Raw genomic sequence first — 15,241 nt, forward strand, 5'->3', positions numbered from 1 at the left:
AGTCCAAATGCCACCAATACGTGTGATCGTCTCTTTTTTGATCAAACTGTAAGGCATGGCAGATAGTGGGGGTGGGGTTCACATTCAAAGTCCTCATCAAGTCGTCTTTGAAAGTAAGTCTAGTGCCACGGTGGCCTTTCTGTTTATACAACAATTTACAGGTTTAAACGAAACCCCGCTTGAAAAAGCAGACTGAACCTTCCTATTGTGAGCACTTCAGCAAATTTAACAAAAGAAAGAGCCCAGGCAAGGAAGAGAGAGAGAGGAGAGAGAGAGAGAGAGAGAGAGAGAGAGAGAGAGAGAGAGAGAGAGAGAGAGAGAAAAGTCCAGTCCTCAGACTGTTGTGCTGCAATCTGGCTGGTTGCTATGGTGACGTGATGGCTTGTTCACATGGCAACATACCTTAGGTCCACTATTAAAATGATGAGAGTGAACTCGGTTGCATTAAGGAGAGTGTGCTGTATGCTAAAGCAGGTCTTTATCTCCAGAGAGAGCTGGACAGAGACTAGCATCCAGTACAAATGAGGGAGTAGAGGAGGAGGAGGAAAAGGTTGGAGGTCTGGGGAAAAATCGCAGGGATACAATAACCGTGAAAAGAAAGATCCTCAGCTCTGTATCTCAATTAAGGGCTTGAGATTCAGAACATGGACAATGAGTTTTGTTTGCTATGGGGTTCACCATCCAAATTGGCCCATCAGGCTAATGACCCCTTATTTAAAAACATATTCCAAATGAACCTGCTATAGCTTGGCTCCAGAAAACATCCATGGTAAACTAAACCCAACCCATGGGCTGTCGCTGTAATGAATAGCAGAGCGACCGCCACTTAAATAACATACTCTATTAACGACGAGGGTGGTAAATTACACGGCATTTATTTATTGAATATAAAAGTCCATTGACAGCCGCAGATCCACATCATATCACATTAGAGCTGGTGGGAGCGTTTCCTTTGGAAATCTGGTTTCATGTTTCCTTTAACACAGTGACAATTTTTCCTCCTACTGACGTCGAGAGTGTGGTGATAATTCTGCAGATATTATCCCAACAACCCTCCCTATCTATCCGTGCTGTGTTTCTTTTTGCCATTCAGCGAGCACTGCTGTGGCACACACAAGAGACAGCCAGGAATTACAGGGTTATATAATCCCATGGTGGGCTCTGAGTGATATCGTAAACCATCTGTGGGATGCCTGAGCCCCCGACATTTCCCCCTCCCCCACTCATCCTGGCCCCTTCTCCTCGATTCTCTGTGGCTGGCTGTGCTTTATTTGAAAATCTCATTACCATAAAGTGAAGGGAAGTCTTTGCAAGCCACAAACATCTCCTGGCTTCGACGGGTGGCAGGAGGTGAGCTTGACTTCGCCTTGATTTAGATGACAATTGCCCAGAAGCCAGAGGATTCAGTTCCATGGGTCAAGCACAGATTGGCATCTAGGTTGTGCCAATGCTTTAGATGAATGGGAACCAGCAGACAGACCCGCACCCCTCAGGACTCCTGTCCTGGCACGGAGAGGGGACATGGAGTTCTGAGACCAGCAGGAGGGGCTGAGGACCAAGACAGAGAGCAAAGCCAAACACCATCATAAACTGCCTTTTCTCCACTCCCAACCCCACATTTGTCCTAAGTCTTAGGCCATAGAACATTGCTCTCTGATAATTTCTGGAGTTCTATAACAAGCTCTGGCTTCCTTACGAGTCTATATTATCAAAATTAGTATGAGGGAAGCAGGATAGCTCAGAGGTTAAGGCCCTCAACTTTGCAGTGGAGACTTGTTTTGTCATTGGCTAGCTGGATGAGCCTCAGTTTTCTGGTATGAAAAGTGGGACCATAGCAGCACCTCACCTCTCTGGATTATTGGTAGAATGAAATGAGGTCATAGTTGTAAATGCATATACTCAATTCAGAGCATATATATTTTATTAATTATTGCCGTCTCCTGTGAACCTACCCAGTCTGTGGCAGGCAATGCCATTTCCACTGAAATTTTAGCAACAGAGAAACGCATGATCTTCAGAAATCAAGCTCTTGAACAAGAGGCCAATGTTTTGTTTGTTTGTTTGTTTTTTTAAAAAAACAAAAACAAAAACCTGTTTTAGAAGAGTCCAGGTCAGAAAAGAGCTTGAATATATTTATTCTAGAACCTTCTCCCTTAGATGCTGCCAGAAAGGCAGACTTGGCATGTAGCTCACCTTGCCTTCTGCTAGATGCTTTTCCTTTTTTTTCAGTATATGACTACTGACCAAATACCAGCTTCATCCTTCTTTCCCAAAGGGTGGGCAAGCTTCTCCTCCTTAAGCCTGGTAAACTATATTGTGGAGGAAAGAGAGAGAGAGAGAGAGAGAGAGAGAGAGAGAGAGAGAGAGAGAGAGAGAAACCTTTTGGTGTCTATCAACTTTCCACGACAGCTGCACTCATGTTCCCTCCAGAGGACCAAAATAACTACAAAGTGTACGAAATCTCTAAGCACATAAAAATCCCGGAGGTAGAGGCTGAGAATAAAACTTGTGATTTCCCAACCAAAAGGCATCAAAGCCCAGCCCTTGCCGTTCATCTGCTTCCCCTCCACTCCATCTGATTTTGCTCCATGAGCAGGCAGCACCGGCCCTTCCACACAGTGCCGAGGGATGGCGGGCAAAGCTGGGCCCCTGCCCTGCCTGGCCCACCAGCCTGGTATGCAGAAAACAGACATGGGGCCCGTGGGAGCCCAGATGTGGAGGAAACCAGCCAGAAAATGCTGAAAAGGGAGAAGGCATTGGAATCCCTCACAAGTATTTTTTTCTTTGCAGCTTATGATATACTTTTCACACATTTAATGGCCAGACAGCTTAAAGACACTTTCCCATTTAAATGTGCCATAACAGAATAATAAGGTTATGTGGCATGTCTTGATGTATCGTCCCATCAGGCAGAATGGTGCGAGAAAGATGCCGCCTTGCAATATTGAAAATCTAAATACAAAATTTTAGGACAGGCTGTTTGGTGGCTATTGCCCTGTGGTGAATGCAAGGATATTTCTTATCATGGGTGCAGAGTGGGCTCTTTGCTTCCAACCTTCTCTAACAGCCCTTGATTTGGGATGTGCTTTTCAGGGAAAACCACAACATAAAATACTGTACATGTGTGGGGAGAGCTGTGCTGGGGATCCATCCACGGAGCACCAGCACCATAGGCTATTGTCAAGCAGGTCTCCACTCATTCATTCTCTATTTACCAAACTCCTATTTATAGCACCTCATTAAGAGCATTTCAAAGCACTAAGAAGTTGGAAAAAGAATTTCTACTTTTAAAATAATTTAAAATTTCGTTGGAAAATAAGACACCCATTATGGGAAAAGTAAGCTATTTAAGAGATCAAAGACTCAAATGGTCTAGAGGTTGGCGAATCACAGCTCACAGCCTGTGGGCCCAAACTGGATGGCCACTTGTTTTTGTAAATAAGATTTTATTGGAACACAGAGTCTATGCATGTTTCTTCCTACAATGATGGACATGAGGAGTTGCAAAAGAGATCATGAGAGGAAGGGAGAGGGCATCTTGCCTGGGAAAGCAAAATGGGCAAGGGTACAGAGGAAGAGGTACAAAGATTCATTTATTGAAATGCTAAACCTGCAACCTCATCATATGACTGGATTTGGACTCAGGACCTTTAAAGACCTGATTACGGGCTGGGAATGTGGCTCAGGCAGTAGCGCACTCGTCTGGCATGCGTGCGGCCCGGGTTCGATCCTCAGCACCACATACCAACAAAGATGTTGTGTCTGCCAAGAACTAAAAAATAAATATTAAAAATTCTCTCTCTCTCTCTCTCTCTCTCTCTCTCTCTCTCTCTCTCTCCCCCACTCTCTCACTCTCTCTTTAAAAAAAAATAAAATAAAGACCTGATTACATAACACAAACAAACAAAAAACAAACAAACAAACAAAAAAACAGTCCGATGTGATCAGTGTCCTCACAAAGAAAGGAAATGTGGACTAAAAGAGACCCCCATGGATTTGCACATATAGAGGAAAGAGCATGTGAGGATATATGCAAGGTGGCCATCTGCAAGCCAAGTCAACATTGCCTTAAGAAAACCTAAGCCTACTGACACATTGGTCTTGGACTTCTAGACCCTGGAACCATAATGAAACAGATTTCTATTATTTAACTCACCCAGTATGTGATATTTTGTTATGGCAACCTCAGTAAAATAATAAAGAAGACAAACCTCCTTTTTTTATTTTAAACCACCAAGATATTAAGGATGCTTGTTACCACAGCACAACCTTACTCATCCTGACCAATACAGTAGGATACTTTAGGGTGGGTAGCAGAAATGAGTTATCTGAAGTGATAACTTAAGAGAACTGAATGACAAACAAATTCTTGCTGTTGGAGAGTCTAGAAGAAGAATCAAGACAGATAAAATAGCTAATATAACATCCTTGGTTAGTTTGGGATGGGGAAGAGAGACAAAGTGAGGTGGGGTGCAGGTTAAAGCCAGATCACATAGCGGTCAAAAGTTAGGTTAAAGATGCTGGACTCAATTTTATAAGCTTTGGGGACCCATTGTTTAATTTTTGATAAGGAAGTGAGAAGATCCAATTGAGTTTGTTTTGTTTTTAAGATCACTCAAAACTGTGTGTGAAGAATGAACTACAGGAGAGCAAAGGATTATGGAGACTTTTGAAGTGGTACTGGCAAAAGATCAGATGGTGCCTCAATCTAGAGAAGCAGATGGACTGGGGTATTTGATTCCATCAGCTTCTTCCTTGGATAACTATAAATGTTAGAGTTGCAAGCATATTGACAATTTCATACTTTTATTTACAGTGTTTATTGTGAGAACATGCCAGAGTTTGGGAAAGAAGAATAAGGTCAGTTTTATAGGAATATCATGGGTGCAGGAAATTCAATAGTAGTTTCCACAAAGAAAACTGAGTAAGTAGAGTTGGCTCAGGAGCTTTCTCATGGCATATGGAGAAAGAGAGAATGAGATGATGAAAATGGAAGGAAGGAAACCACTGACTGATTTTAGGATGGAGATGACATCAGCCAGTGCTGTCAATATTTCATACAGTGGGAAGGCCATTGGTAGAGAGAGTGTGAGGCTTCACCTGAACTCTGTGATTTTGGGTCTCTGGCAGGAATTACAGAATTTCTGGAGCAGATACCCATGAGGATGGGAAGGGTGAAGTTAAGAATTTCCAGACTCTGGGTGCTTCAAAATGCTCTTAATGAGGTGCTACAATCATGCATCCTATAGTTCTCAGGACCAGTTTTGTGACAGCCCAGAGAGTTTCCAATTATCTCAAAGGACACAATATTTCTTCCCCTGCCCTTTTGATACTGGGGATTGAACCAAGGATGCTTAACCACTAACCCATATCCCCAGCCCTTTTTGATTTTTTTTTTTTAATTTTAGGCTTAGAGCCTTGCTAAATCACTGAGCCTGGCTTTGAACTTGTGATCTTCCTGCCTCAGTCTTCTGAGCCTCTGGGATTACAGGTGTGTACCACCATGCCTGGCTTACTCTCTTTTTGATCACTTTTATTTCACATATCAAAATCAGAAAGGCACAAAGTTGAACAATTAAAAATCTTATATTTGTGTAATGTTTTTGGATTTGAAAATCTCTTTCTTGAGTCTCATTTAACTCTTTGTCAACCTGTCTGGCTGCTAGGTGGATACTAGAGATGAGGAGGAAAGAATCCAGGGGGCTTGGGAGTAGGCGAAGCAAGATACAACATGGTAGCTCAGTCTAAGCTAGTGACAGGACAACAGGAAGAAGTGGATGGTTAATTTGACATCAATTCCTCTAAACTAGTTAATTGATCAGTTTAACCATCATTTATGGGGATCAACTATGGTACAGACACACTGTTAGGTTCTGGGTGCTTAGAAATGTTGTGTATTAAGATCACTTAAAGTTTGGTGTGAGCAATGCTGAGATAAATGTGTAAAAAAATATCTATGGCATAGTAAGATAATAACTAAAACAATTCTACCTGGGGAATCTAGAGAAACCTTCTATGGGGGAGGGACATCTCAGCAGGCATGGGTAAGATGAGAAGAGATTTTCCTAGAAAAAAATTCAGGGGGACAAGCCAGGTGGAGACTGAATATGTGTCCAAGATTTAGGGAGCTTGCTCCAATACTACCAATGCCCAGGGCAGAGGGTGCTGAAGAGGTGACATCAGACCACATTGTGAAAGCCTCATGTGATTATGCTAAGAAGCTGGCATTTGATTTTCAAGACCATGGAGGAACCAGAGAAGGTGTGAGGAGATGGATGGTCATTTTACAGATAGGGAGACAGAAGTTAAGAGGCAAAGTGATATGACCGTGACCTCAAGGTCTGAAATAGTGATCAAATTCAAAATATTGGGCCTATATAATGTGACCATGCTCTGTAGGAAGATTTTTTTTCTTTAATAACACTTTTATTTCCTAATATAGACAAATCACAGAGGATAATATCTCTTCTCATATGGAAAGGCCATTCAAGAATTTGAAAATCTGAAAGGAATCTAAAAGGCAGACCCACAGAAAATGAATCACATTTGAAAAGCCTTAAAGTAAAAACAGGCTACTTTCCAAGAGTCGGCAAGTTCTCAAATCCATTCTGAACTGATATTCTAGTTCTCAGGGCAACATGGGGGTATTTGTGTGTTTTAAAACTGAAGTCACAAAGGATAGTCCTGGTACACACCACTACCTGGAGAAACCTGGAAAATAGGCTAAGTGAAAGAAGCCAGTTGCAAGAGACCATATCTTGATTCCATTTATATGAAATGTCTAGAATAGGCAAATCTATAGAAACAGAAGGTATATTAAGGTTACCAGAGGCCTGGGGAAGAAAGAATAGGGGATGACCACTAATAAGCATGGGGTTTCCTTTTGAGGGAACAAAAATATTCTCTCTCAATGTATGGAGAGAGTTGTACAACTCTATGACTATATTAAATACTCTTGAATCACATGCTTTAGATGGGTGGATTTTATGGTATGTGAATTATATCTTAATAAAGGTATTATCAAAAACTAAAATGATAGCTCATCTGGGTCTTTACTCCTGAGAAAAATTTTATCTCACTGGGGATATGTAAAAGGCTTTGTCTAAATAACACAAAACAGAACATTTGGCAAGAAAGAATCCTGGAGAAAATGTGGTTTTCTTCAATTGGCTTATTTCACTTGACAATGTTTTCAAGGTTCTTCCAAGCAGTAGTGTACATTAGACTTCACTCCTTTACTTGGGTCTTAAAGCTCAAATGATTCTTGGTTTTCAACTGTTGGTAGAGTCAGGTTCTAATAAGACTTTGGCTCACTTGTTCTTTAGCTATTTATATTTCCTATGTTCCTCTTATTAGCTGGAACAGGGGGAAGCAATCTATGACTTGTAGCTGGCTTTGAGGCCCAGGTAGACTGGTTTCTACTGCCGATCCCCATCTACCACTACAGTGCCTGCTGTTCACTGTCTCAATTGCTGCATGAGAGCAGGTATGGTGACTCATTATCTAGATAAACTCTCACCCCTCCAAGAGTCAGTGCTCAAACATCCTTCTTTTATTCCTCACCCCCAGCTTCCCCAGGAGGACACTTGGGCCCACCATTTTGAAAACACTGATGATCCCAACATTGGATCACAGGCTTCATGTCCCTTCACCTGTGACAGTCATTTTTACTAACATGCTTTCTTCCAAAAGTGGCACCTGGAAGGTGAATGAACGATGCTCCCTGGAGAACCTAGGTTGGACTCCTTCTTTCTGAAGACCACAAAGAGAACAGCAAGATTCAGAGAATGTCTTGCCCTGGGTACTTTATGTCAAGCTTAGATATTTCAAATGTTGAATTGGCCTGAATAGAATCTTCATGATCTATCTTACATACTTTCCGTGTGTGGTTAAACTGACTTCTTCACACTGTGGACTGTTTGCTTTCTGTCATTTGCCTCTGGAGGACTCTTAGGATCTAATGATCTTGGCAGCATAGAATGCCCCACTCCTCCACAGATTTATGAAACCCCAGAAAATGGACTGTACAGAGACACGGTGAGCATAGTCCCAGCGTTTAACTTCTTTTACTAGTCACCAACCCTTCAGCTCAGAAGGAGGGAGAGAGGGACATTGGCCAGAATGCTGAGCTAGTTTTACCATTTTCATATTCTCTCTCTCTCTCTCTCTCTCTCTCTCTCTCTCTCTCTTTCTCTCTCTCTCTCTCTCTCTCCTTCTTTTTTTTTTAATTTTTAAAGGCAGAGTGCCTTAGGGTCTTTTTTAACAATGGTATCTTAATGAATTACTTAAAAAAGAAAATAGAGCTGCAGGTCCATCTGTAGTGCATATTATTGTTATCGGAGATAATAAGTACCAGATCTTTGATGGGGAGGGCACAGAAGGAATAGAAACGAAACAGGAGAGGCAGTGGCTGCATTTGGCAACCCATTTTAAAGGTCCCCCTTTCATAACTACTGGGGAATACTGGTGAATCTAGTCAAATATAGGAAGCAATATTCCTTGTATTTGGTCAGTAAAACGTCACCTCTTAAAACCACATTTCACAAAACATTAATAACAGTCATCATTTTTAGGAGCCTACAATATGTGTTATGGATTTGGCATGGATTACTTCCATCCTGACAAAATTTTGGTGAGATTGTTATTATTCTTATTCCAGTGAGGAACAGGAGATTCTGAGAAATCCTATAACTTGTCCAAGACCACACGGCTAAAAATGCATGATGGTGGGGTAAGAACACAGACCTACCTGAATCCAGAAGGCCACTACTCTTGTTTCCCAGTGACATATACAGGAAAGCTGCATCCAGGGTGAGGTGAAAATAAGAGAAAAGTTGCAACAGAATTAAAAATAAGTGCTCAGAAGTATAAAACTGGGGTGATTCCTTATGAAAATATTCCATTTGTTCCTTTATTGAAACAGACTAATAAGGGATCAGCTGAAAGCAAACATGAGCCGGCAGATACTTCATCTTTCTGATCTATGCAAAACCCATCTCAAGTGGATGGCACAAATCCGTGCTGCTTTCCCCTTCCCCTCCTCAGCAAATGAGCACACCATGGACCTCTTTGTCCTCCTGATATTTGTGGAGCTACCTTAGCTAGCGGTTCTCCTCCAGGATGTTTGTAACAGGTACATTCGGACTTTGGTTTGCACACAAGCAAGCGGAGAGTTAAAACCCAACCTTTGCAAAGGGCAGGAGAGTAGGTTTTTTTGCTCCTCTGTTTTGATTTCTAAATTTAAGGGTGATGAACTAGATTCACCTCTGACGTTTCACTGTGGATTCCACCATTCATCATGCTTTTAGCAAGTGGTTGTGCTTCACACGGGGAGATTTCAAGGATTTTAGGTAGAGTGGGCGGTGTTGATGAAATATCTCCCTATTCTTTCCACTCTCTTGTTTGTGTGGACTATATTTTCAAGTTTCACTCAATGATGGAGTCGTTTCTTAGCGTCTTGTGCTCTTAGGCTGGAGCAGCCTTGCGAGCGCCGCGTGGGTCAGAAGAAATACACTTGCCACCGACCGGATAAGCGGGAGACCTGGCTGTTCTCCAGGTTCTCCACTGGCTGGAGCTGCGGGCTGCACGCTGACTGGACCGAGCTCACGAGCTGCGTGCCTGCGGTGGTGGACAGCAAGCGCGACGCCAGAATGAGACCGTCCAGGAACTTCCACTATATCACCATCCTCCGAGATCCAGTATTCCGGTACTTGAGCGAGTGGAGGCATGTGCAGAGGGGGGCCACTTGGAAAGCGTCTCTGCATGTCTGTGATGGAAGGCCCCCAACCTCGGAAGAGCTGCCCAGCTGCTACACTGGTGATGACTGGTCTGGCTGCCCCCTCAAAGAGTTCATGGACTACCCCTACAATCTGGCCAACAACCATCAGGTGTGCATGCTCTCTGACCTGACCCTAGTAGGCTGCTACAACCTCTCTGTCATGCCTGAAAAGCAAAGAAACAAGGTCCTTCTGGAAAGGGCCAAATCCAATCTGAAGCACATGGCATTCTTTGGCCTCACTGAGTTTCAGCGGACGACCCAGTATCTGTTTGAGAAGACCTTCAACATGAACTTTATTTCGCCGTTTACCCAATATAACACCACTAGGGCCTCTAGCGTAGAGATCAATGAGGAAATCCAAAAGTGTATTGAGGGACTGAATTTTCTGGATATGGAGTTGTACAGCTATGCAAAAGATCTCTTTTTGCAGAGGTATCAGTTTATGAGGCAGAAAGAGCATCAGGAGCAGGCGGAAGCATCAGGAGCAACGGACATTTCTGAAGGGAAGGTTCCTTCAGACTCATTTCCAGAGCCAGAGTCAGGGCCAGAGCCAGAGCCAGAGCCAGAACCCGAATCAGAGTCAGAATCCAAATCCAAATGCAAACCCGAATCTGCCTCCGAATCTGATTCAGAATCTGACTCAGAGTTTGAGTCAGAATTCGAGCCAGAAGGAGAATTGGGCAAGCCCCAAGCAGAACCCAGGCCAGGAGCAGCCCGAAAGCAACACCAGCAATGGCACCCATACTATATAGGCAGTGTAGAGAAATGGCGTTAAATGGCTCTGAAAGGCTTGTGCACACTTCTCCCAAAGCGCCACCAAAAAAATGACATATCTTAAAAGATGAAAATGTCCAAACACATCCTGATTCCTTAAGTTTGGAAGTTAAAAAAGGTTTAGATGTTGCCTTTACAGTTGCCTTTCAATTAAATGTTATGCTGTGTGTGGGTAAAACAGATCTCAATATGTAATTAAATTGTCTTTTTTTTTCTTTTGGTTGGACTTTTTATGAAATCCAAAAGCCAAAAGAGACTCACCAGAAATTGCTGTGTAGCTATTTTAAGAAGTTCTTAAATTACTTATGGAGGCAAAATGAATACACAAAATGTGACCATTTAACATACAACTGAGAAATGGAATTTAAGTGATTCCTGATACACTGTTAAAACCCAGTTTTGGAAACAAACCCTTTTTCCAGTGGTGAGCATAACTATAAATATCAAATGAATAAAAGAAACACAAACCTTTCATTTCTTTCTGATTTTAACAAGGAACCTATTTAAATAGAACAGCAACTGATGATATATTTTACCAAAGTGTAGAAAATTTGAAAATTCCTCTCCCAAACGTGGGTGGTTTTATGTAAAAATATTGGCTTTTCAAATAGAACAGGACTCATATCTTGTAATTTAAGAGATGTTTAAAATTTTAAACTTTTCTACCTTCTACTATTTAAAGGTTTTAAACAAGGTGTATCTCATATTAAGGAAAGAACATATTTTTTCCAAATGGAAGACCAGTGTAAAAATCTAATGTCCAGATGCTTTCAGGGCACTGTAATTTCAACAATTCTGGAATCTTTTTGGCACTGCTTCTCATTCACTTTAAGGCTTCTCTGAGTTGTGCTCATTCCAAACAAACCCATGTATAGAATCTTTCTCCATCATCTAAATGGTGTGTTGCTGAATTAATTGTGGTATATAATCCTGGATTAAAGTCAGGACTTTCTTTCTATAGAATTGTCTTATCAATGTTTGTGTAGTGAGGTCCTTAATCAAGAAACTCTTGAACAGGACAATGTGTCTAAAAATATTGCTTAAGTTATTCTTGATCAGATAGAATTGAACCTGAATGTGAATTGTTATTTACTTTTTGTATATCTTTATTGTATAATGTTTCCAGTTTGGCTGGCTATTTCTGGCCCATTAGTTCTTCTTTGTGTTGACAAGTTTGTAGACAATTATAAAAGCCAATAAAGGGTAGAATAAGCATGACAATAGCCAGAGTTATTCTTCAACACCAAAAGCTGTTGCTGGATTCTTTGGGTTAACCTTTCTACCAGGTTTTCATTTATGAAAGAACCAAAGCAGAGGACATTCTACAGCAGAGTTAAGTATCAAGAACAATCAAGTGGAAGAGAGTAACATGGTTCTATGAGTCTACACATCATGTTTCTGGGTGGTTTCTATTTTATGGGTTTGGCTAAACTTTTGCAAGAACTTACATTGACCTCTGGTTATCAAACAAGGTGCCTGGAAGTGTTCAGGAGGGACATGCTTAGAAGTGTGACCATAAGATACATCTTGTACAATCTGCCCTTGTGCATGATCTGGTTTCATCTGTAATAATATGGCCACAAGCTGAGAAAGAAGCTGAATATTTGAGCTTAAAAATGAATTTTCTTGTCTCTAAGCTTGAATCAGTATTTCTAGATTTTGTTTTGTCTGACAGTGTTTCAGTCCTGGGAATTCTAAAACCTAAAATACTGGAAGTAAAATTTTAAAGAAACACACACACGTTGAAGTCAAAAGTGTTTTACAGTGAAACTATGTTGTGTGCATTGTGTTTTTAAAATACTCTGTAGATCACTTTGGTATTTTGATTTTGTTTAGTTTTAATTGAAAACGTTTGCTCTTAAAATTGACAGGTAGTTTGGGAAAGGAGGATGAAGCCCAAGCCAATGGAAAAGCTTGTTACAGAAAAAACAATTTGTATTATTGTTGTGGTGTGCATGGTTTTGCAGAGATTAAGTGCATTTTCTCTGTCTATACTGATTATTGTATATAGGGGATGTTATAAATACACATTTTTGTCATCATCATGTAAATCCTATGATTTCAACTGTAAACATCTGTTCAATGGTGTAGCTTTACAAACCATTCACTGATTTGTGTAATTTATCAATAGATATGAAATAAAGTTTAAATTACAATATATATATATATATATTTCCTCAAAAATTTCAACATAGAATTAATCATATAATCTGGACATTCCACTCCTAGATACATACCAAAAGAATTGAAAATTGATAACGAAACAAATCTACACTTAGGTAGAACTGTGTACAGGGTAGCACTATTCACAATAGCCAAAGGGTAGACAGGGGAGAATGGGGATCAGTTTTCTCTTGGGGTGGTGAAAACTTTTTGTAACAAGATAGAAGGCATGGGCAGGTTGGGCTGCTGCAGCTGCAGCTGTGGGAGTCCGGGTGCTGCGTGTGAAAGGTCCCAGATGCATCTGCGATTTCAGCCCTGCCACCCTCAGCCTCTCCCACCCTAGTCTCCGGGCTGGGTTCTGAGGGAAAGAGAAGGCGCTAGCCTCTGGAGCCCCTTGGACACCCCTGGCAGCCTCCGACACCGCCCTCCTTCCCTTCACTGAGGCTGGCCTCCTCAGCGCTAGGCTACTCTTCGGGAAGGCAGCTGTGTGCTATGGAGAGTCCTGCCGCCCTCCAGCCTTGCTCCTTTGCCTGGCCCTGCAGGAGTCCGCCCTTCTGCTCGCCTTCTTCATCAGCTGGTTGGAGTAGTGTGGGTCCGGGAGGTCTCTGGGCTGAGGAAGTGGTAGCTCCTCTGGCTCCATCGTGTCCGTGGGTGGAGACTTTGAGAATCTGCTGAGGAAATTCAAGCTGATGTTCCTAGGAGAGCAGAGCGTTGGAAAAACGTCCCTGATCTCCAGATTCATGAATGACAGTTTTGACAACACTTACCAGGCAACAATTGGCATTGACTTTTACCAAAAATCATGTACTTGGAGGATCCAACAGTATGATTGCAGTTATGGGACACAGCAGGTCAAGAGCGGTTCAGGAGCTTGATTCCTAGCTACATTCGTGACTCCACTGTGGCAGTTGTTGTTTATGATATGACAAAAGTTAACTCATTCCAGCAAACTACAAAATGGATTGCTCTTGTCAGAACAGAAAGAGGAAATGATGTTATCACCATGCTAGTAGGAAATGAAACAGATCTTGCTGACAAGAGGCGGCTTTGCCTGGGATGGAAAGCACACAGGACAGAAGCAGAGAAGATATGATTGATACTAAATTGGAAAAGCCTCAGGAGCATCCTGTCAATGAAGGAAGCTGTTCCTGCTAATCCCTCATGGCATCTTCAACCCTTCTCCAGAAGCTCACAGCTTTGGCTTCTTTACTCTCATTGATTGCAGTGTGAATATTGGCTTGAACCTTTTCCCTTTAGTAATAACATATTGCAATTCATCATTGCTGCCTATATCGTGGACATGATCCATTAGCTTCACATGCACAAAAAAGTCAGTGTCTTCATTGTTTATATTTTACAAAGAACCAAAAGATTCCAGCATATTCCAGTGATAACCTTAAATATCAGATACATTTTTTTAACATTTTTCTTTTTTTAATGTTATGATAATGTACTTTAAAATGATGGAAATCTCAACAATATGAGCATGGCTTGGTTAAGGAGCAATATGTTCTCAGCAGCATTTATACTACCTACTTGATCTTTCCCCGTTTTTCTTAACTTTCTCTTATCTGCATTCCCTATTATCATCCTCTCACAAAACAAACAGGAGGTGGCAATGCAGCAAACCCATTGGAATTATCCTTCAGTTTTACAGATAGCCACTTGCTTTAGGCCAAAATGTCCAAAATTATTCTTGAGCACTGATATAAATTACTTAGACCTTCTTTGAGGTCAAAACATGGTGGACAATGCTTAAATGAGGAAAGGGTTCTGGTATATCCTCAAAATTAATCCTAATGAACCTACTGAGTACTTATAAGTAGATGAACATAAAATTTATTTCTGACCAAGACAAATGACTTTTTCACATGTACTTTATTAGACTCTGGGAGAAAAAAAATAACCTAGTGCTTCAGAACAGGTTTTTAATGTTTAATTATTCATCATAAAATCAGTTCCAATTAACTCTTTCTCCCAAGTTTTTAAAATTGTTGATATAGCTATTGTTTGTTTTAAAACAAAAAACTATACCACCACCCTTTTAAGCAACAGATTTTGCTTGTATTTTCTTTCTTTTAAAAAATGCTATGCAGGCAAGGCATTGTGAAAATCAAATTCCTTTAAGAAACAGTGGAAGTATTTAAATTTGATGACTTGATCAAAACTATGACAAATAGAGATAATGATACCTAAAGCTTACCCACAAAACCCTCACAGAATAGCAAATACCCTACTCTGAACATTTTAAGTAAAAATTAAAATGGAAATAATTTTTTGTAAGCTCCTAGAGGTAGATAAGAACATTGAAAAGTGAAAGGAGAGAATGGAAATAAAAGTCAATATTATGCAGATTTATGCTTTACTTTTTAGCATTTTTTAAAAATGTTGGGTCTTTCAAGCTGGTTTTGCTTTTTATTAGATCTGTATTGTTTGGTTAATTAACTAGTGATTTAGTTTTATATTTAAGCTACAATTAATCTTTTTTTCTTTGGTGATATTTATTTCTTTGACTTTTTTAGATTT

The 15,241-nt window shown here is 40.9% G+C and overlaps 2 pseudogenes; both read left to right on the top strand.

Annotated features, from left to right (window-relative positions):
* The first annotated feature begins 2,628 nt into the window (after nt 1-2,628).
* LOC144251369 (heparan-sulfate 6-O-sulfotransferase 2 pseudogene) lies at nt 2,629-10,553 on the top strand (annotated as a pseudogene).
* A 2,809-nt stretch (nt 10,554-13,362) lies between these two features.
* On the top strand, nt 13,363-13,870 carry LOC144251373 (ras-related protein Rab-6A pseudogene; annotated as a pseudogene).
* Nucleotides 13,871-15,241: the final 1,371 nt, after the last annotated feature.

The sequence above is a fragment of the Urocitellus parryii genome, assembly GCF_045843805.1.
Source record: "Urocitellus parryii isolate mUroPar1 chromosome 13 unlocalized genomic scaffold, mUroPar1.hap1 SUPER_13_unloc_13, whole genome shotgun sequence".
NCBI lineage: Eukaryota > Metazoa > Chordata > Mammalia > Rodentia > Sciuridae > Urocitellus > Urocitellus parryii.